The sequence below is a fragment of the Erythranthe guttata genome, chromosome 4 (assembly GCF_056151865.1).
Source record: "Erythranthe guttata isolate IM_541 chromosome 4, IM_541, whole genome shotgun sequence".
Taxonomy (NCBI): Eukaryota; Viridiplantae; Streptophyta; class Magnoliopsida; order Lamiales; family Phrymaceae; genus Erythranthe; species Erythranthe guttata.
This window is the reverse complement of record NC_142536.1, coordinates 14,921,793-14,927,870: the sequence shown is the minus strand read 5'-3', so window position 1 is coordinate 14,927,870 and position 6,078 is coordinate 14,921,793. Positions and strand designations below refer to the sequence as shown.

The following is a 6,078-nucleotide window of genomic DNA, read 5'->3' as shown; positions in this document are numbered from 1 at the left end:
ATATAACTTTAAGGTCCCCGTGGTATCGGTAATTACAATCAACCTTGAAACATTGTTAGAAACTAATGATATCTTAATGTTAAGTACAGAGAAGTAAAAGAAACAAAGGGAAAAGGAAAAAAGAGGTATATATAACTAACAGTTAGGTTTGCCCTTAAAATTTGGCAGGCCAAACTCTTTGTTGGAAGAACTCACAATAAACGTGCATAATATAGGTCGAAAAACGAGCTATTTTAGCAACACATTTGAGCGGTAGTTGGAAAGAAAAAGTCACACTAAGATTATTTAGGTCATTTCCATTGCGGCCTAAAACATAATATCGTCGGTTTTTGCATGCTAATCGTGCAGAAAATATAAATATCGTCAGCCTAAAACATAGAACAATGGACAAGGGCAAAGGCGTCATTTGTCATCAACGTGATCACGCAGATCGAAGCAAGATTAGGATTCTACTATACGATAACAATGCAGAAAGTTGCCACGAAATATCGGCTGCTCTTAACAAATATTCTTACCAAGGTAGTATACTTTTGCTCGATTTTCTTCAACATTTTTTGTTCTGCATTTGTTCGTGTAAGCTCGTACTTTGTCTAATTAAAAACCACATTGCTTGTTAAAATATTACGATAAACCCCATGCATATATTTTATTGAACTAACTAAAAATGTATCATTGTTTTTGTACTTAATTAGCACTAATTAATTATTTAATGTTTAATTACTTAGAATTTGTTCATCTACATACATGTACCCTGGATCTTTACAATAACAGTGCAGGTATTTCAAGTTAAATGTTGCTTTGGAATTTTTTTCTTTTATTTCTATATTAGACTTTCAAATTTCAAATGTTGCATTAATTATTTTTGTTTTCCAAATTTGCCCTTATAAATCTCTCAAAAACATTAATCGCAAGGGTAATCTAGTCATATCACATACTATTATCTAAAATCAACATAAGTTTTAACCATAATATTTGTAGATAATATTATTTGGAAAATAACAAGTAAACATTTGAAGATTTTATTTGAAATAACATTAAGTTTTAACCATAATATTTTATATTCCAATGATTAATACGATTATTTTTTTCGGAATTTTTAGTAGCTGCAGTATGGACAGCGAGAGAGGTATACCAGACACTAAATTCGGAAGGACCGCACGCGCATATAATCCTAGCCGAAGTCAATCTCTTGATGGCGAACAACGCTCGTATGTTGAAACACATCATGCATGACAAGAAACTACAACAAATCCCTGTCATCAGTAAGTAATTATTAATCAAATACTATATATATATTCTTTATTTTTTTTCTTCTGACAAGAAAACGAAGATTGTGATACGATCGATTGTGTTTTTTCGTTTTGATTAAGTAATAACGACGCAAGACCAGGTGTCGATAACGATAAAGGGGGTGAGCCTCGGAGCAGCTGACTATCTTGTGAAGCCTCTGCACAAAGATCAGCTCTCCAGTTTGTGGATGCACATGCACAAGTAGCTATGGATCGATTTCGATATCGCAAATTAATTAATTAGTTAATTAAATACCTCTTGTTGAACATATATTTTCTAATTTTCATTAATTTCCTGTCGGATTTATTCGGTTTTAATTAATCCCATGTATAGGGGCCATAAGATTTAATTTGTGTAAGATGAAATCTCATTGCAACACAAGATTTTTTTTATGCTCAAGTGGCTATGGATTCGGGTTCATTACGTTTTAATCATGGATTAACAAAATCTGTGTAATGTGATTATTTTTTTAATTTACACCATGTTCTAAACGTACATTTTACGTGTTGATATATATATATATATATATATATATATATATATATATATATATATATATATATATTTATGGCTCGTCGAAACAATGACATTTAAATCGATCTCTGCTGCCACGTGTATTTGGTACCATGAGAGCAATAATCGAATTGTTGAGTAGCTCTCCACTTGCTTTTCAACAATCCTCAAATCCTCTTATAGAAGCAGTCAGTGGCGGAGCCAGAATTTTATCGTTGAGACCCGAATATACGTTAAAAATAATGTAAACAAAGTTGATGACAACAATGATCGTTGTAAGAGTGATGGGAGTCGAGGATTTTGTTACATAATCAGGTTAATTTTTTTGTGGTTTGAGGGCAGCGCTCACGAAGAAAAAAATTATGACATCTTTTTGTTTTTTACAAAACCAGAAGATAGAAAACGAAAAAAAAAAAAAAAAAAAAAACTTTTAGGACTTTTTTGAATTAGGTTGGATTTTTGGTGGACTAAATATAAATATAAATTTAAAATAGTGATTGGTTTTTCAACTGAGAATTGACTCGCCCATGGTTCCAACCCACAATTCTTAAGTTCTTTATTCAACTTGTTAGACTATTTTTTTTTTTTTTTTTTTTGTGTTCTCTTCAATTAAAAATAATTAATTTTCTTTTTTATATAAAATTAAATTGTACAAAATTATAGGAGCACGATACAAAGACAATTAAATTATATATACATTACATATATAGTACTTAAAGAAAAATTGAGGGGGGGTCATGGCAAACCCTGGCCGTACACTAGCTTCCCTACTGAGAGCAGTTCGGACACTTGGTGGCTCGCCGGGGTTGACCGGCGATCCCTCTGACGATCAAATTCAAGTCAGTTACCAGAATTCCGAATTAATTAGATTTTCATGGGGCTTTCCATGGGCCTCTAATTAAATAACAAATGGGCCGGGTAATTAGGTCATAAGACCATTATTAATTTAAACAAACTACATAGGCTTTAAAAGCCTAGTATGATCATTTAATTAATAAATTATGAACTTTAATTAATAATTTTTTTTTTAATATAATGTATACACATCATTAATAAGGCCACCTAGAACATTTATTATTCTATTTTGAAGTTTGATTGACTTGTAGTTTTGGAGAGAGTCGTTTTTGGGCCGGCTGGACTTGGATTTATGGGTGGGTTTGGTGATGGGCTGGGAAGTGGGGTTAGTTGGCTACATGGTTGGTGGGCTGGATAGTGAGGTTAATTGGGTAGTTGGATTAAATGCAAGTGCAATGGGAGAGTTGGTTGAAGTTTTGCCAAGTGAAAGTTCGGTTGATTGGGTTGAAAAAGGGAAGGAAAATGGCGAATTACATTTGAAGTATTGCACTTGAAATACTTAAAATTGGTGACGCTGGGATTCGAACTCAGATCCTTTCATTTGGTCTGACTCTGATACTACGTTGAATGACCATCAATTCACAACTACAAAATTAAGCTGTTACCGAAATATATCAGTGAATATTAATGTCTCCAATAAAATGTAATTGTTCCGACTGAAAATTTTGAGCCGGTGTATTTAACCAAGTTTAATCGGGGGTACCGCTTTGACGTTGGGGGACTTGGTTAGTATCAAGATTTTCTTGAATGCCAAAGTGACGCCATAAATGTTATACATCTTACAGAGGGTGGTCGATGTTTTGTTTACCTCCCAGCAGATGCTTTACAGTGTACTTGGGTAATTCTCCCGTGGCAAGGTTTTACACATAGGGCCAGCTACTTTCTTTATCTCGCTTGTCATTAGTCGATACTACTTGCCATTTACCATGATGCTGGTAATAGGTTTCATGCAGTTGACACTCAACGTCGTGTTGTTCCACGTTTTATTTATTGCGAGGGGTGATTGTTGAGTGTAGATTTTACGTTCAATACGTTTACTTTACGTGGATATGTTGTTTAGATTTAATTATATTTGTGTTTTAATTGATTGATTTTGTGTTTTATAGGTGAAAACGAGAATTAGGTGTCCATGAAGGAAAAAAAATCAAAAAGAAAGGAAAAAAGTTGCAAATAAGGAAATAAATCAAATTGGAAGAAGGAATCTCGCCACAGCTTTGGCAGTGCCCACCATTTCAAGCATATCTCTCTCATACGAACTCCAAATCATCCGATTTTGGCGGCATTGGAAAGCTAATTTCAAGGGATACAATTCTTCTTTACGCAACATTCAAAGTTCGGACTCCAACATGGCGAAAATCGAAGAACAAGTCCTGATGGGGAAAGTGGCGGAAATTGATTCCTATTAGGTTTCCACTACTTATCAAGAAAAGCCTATAAAAGCAACAAGCTCTACACCATAAACACGAAATTATACACCATAAAACGCGAGTAACGAAGATCAACGAAGACTCAAGCATAGTTTTTCTTATTTAATTTATTTATTTTATTTTCTTTATCATAAGAATCACGAGTAGCTAATTGTCTTTATTTCTAGAATTTTATTTTGAACCCTATGTGGGATTTATGAACCATTTCCTATGATTTTATGCAAGTTTTAATTCCGAATTATTTCTTCTACTTGTTTTATTAAGTTCATGAAATTGGCCACTTTATGTGCTTTTATGTTATTGTTAATCGCATGAATCGGAAGATCGGGTTAATAATTAGAATTGTGGTACAAGAGCCTTTGTGGTATTAACATAGGAATATAGTTAATCTCTTAGGTAGCCATTATTGAGATTTGTTCTTAATGCCATGTTCTAGAATTAATTTCATAGGAATATAGTAATTGAATCTAGAGTATTAGAATCGTAATACACGCGGAAGCGGGTTATGATTATTTTAGCATCTTAGGTTAATAATATGGGTTAATTACTTGCATACTTGAAGGAATTGGGGGAATAATAATCACATAGGGGGAAGAATAAAATCCTAGGCTTGTTTACTCTGATTAAACCTTCGTTTTTAATTGCTTTCGTGCTTTTGTCTTTTTAATTTGCTTTAATTTAGTTAATTCTCTCTAAATTCGACTGCATAGGGTGAGCTTGAAAATAATTGGTAGAATTTAGTGCCTAGGATTAGATAATTAAATATTCTCTGTGGGATCGATACTTGGCCTTAAAAAATCCACTTTATTACTTGTACGATACGTGCACTTGCGTGTAGGTATTATAACCAGCAAGTTTTTGGCGCCATTGCCGGGGAATATTTTAATTATTTATTTTATTCTAGCTCTAAATTTGAACAATTTTCACGATTCACCCAAAGTAATTTTTTTTTCAATTTATCTTTTCGTTTTAATTTTTTTAATATATTTTTTTTTCTTTGGTTACATGTCAGGTTACAATTTTCGCGCACCTCAAACGGGATATGAATGTCTTCCGTCTAGCGAATACCTCCAAAATACCTATGATATGCCGTCACTTTGTTCAATTTGTGGTGGAGATCATTACACTAATCAATGTTGGTATGCACCGAAAGCGAATAATTTCATAGATGACACCAACGGCGGTTATTGGAACACATACACCAACACGCCACGAGAACTCACTGTTCAGGAGTGTTATTTGAACTCCGTCCTTGAAGAATTTATGAAATCCACTCAAGCATCTATCCGAAGACTGGAGATACAGTTGGAAGAATTCAAGCGTCAGAGGTCTCTTGAAAATATTTCAGACGATATCGAGAACGCTTGCAACAAAGAAAATTTGTCTGAAATTTGTGGTGAAATAAATCCTTTAGACCTAGAAAATAGTGTCGATGAGAGGGAAAAAGAAATAACGAAGACGCTTAAGGATGATGAATCTGATAATGCAATCGAACTAAACTCCAAAGATGTCTCGGAACAAGAGAAGAAGGAGATGGATGTGGTTAGTGCAAATATTCAAATTGATGATCTTATTGTTATTCCTGACGTAGCTTTGAAGGCATCAATAGAGGTTGATCAGAAGACGAATGTGTTTGAAGTGGAGGTTATACGCGGACGTGAGGTTTTTGTGTACCAATTTGAGGGAGCGGGTGATGAAGATCCAATCTTGGCTTCGTACCGATTGATTACAACCAAGAAAGATTACAAGCTAAAGTGGACCCTGACATATTGCAATCCTATCCCTGTATCGGTTGCAATTGAAGTGACAAAGCTCATGGATGGATGCGCAATCTACAAGGCTTTGGATTGTACATAGCAATTTCAAGAAGCAAAGTCCGGCTGAAGACTTAAAATTTAGCGCTTCTTGGGAGGCAACCCAAGCATTTATCGTTTTATTTTCTCATATTTTTTCGTATTTTTAGTTGTTTTTAAGTTTCTTAGCATATATATAA

The 6,078-nt window shown here is 33.9% G+C and overlaps 1 non-coding gene across 1 annotated transcript; it reads left to right on the top strand.

Moving 5' to 3' along the window:
* Window positions 1–236: 236 nt before the first annotated feature.
* On the top strand, window positions 237–1,737 carry LOC105976183 (uncharacterized). The gene is made up of 3 exons (XR_016030874.1): window positions 237–519; window positions 1,101–1,262; window positions 1,371–1,737. It is a non-coding gene; the product is annotated as an uncharacterized LOC105976183 (transcript).
* The last annotated feature ends 4,341 nt before the right edge of the window (window positions 1,738–6,078 follow it).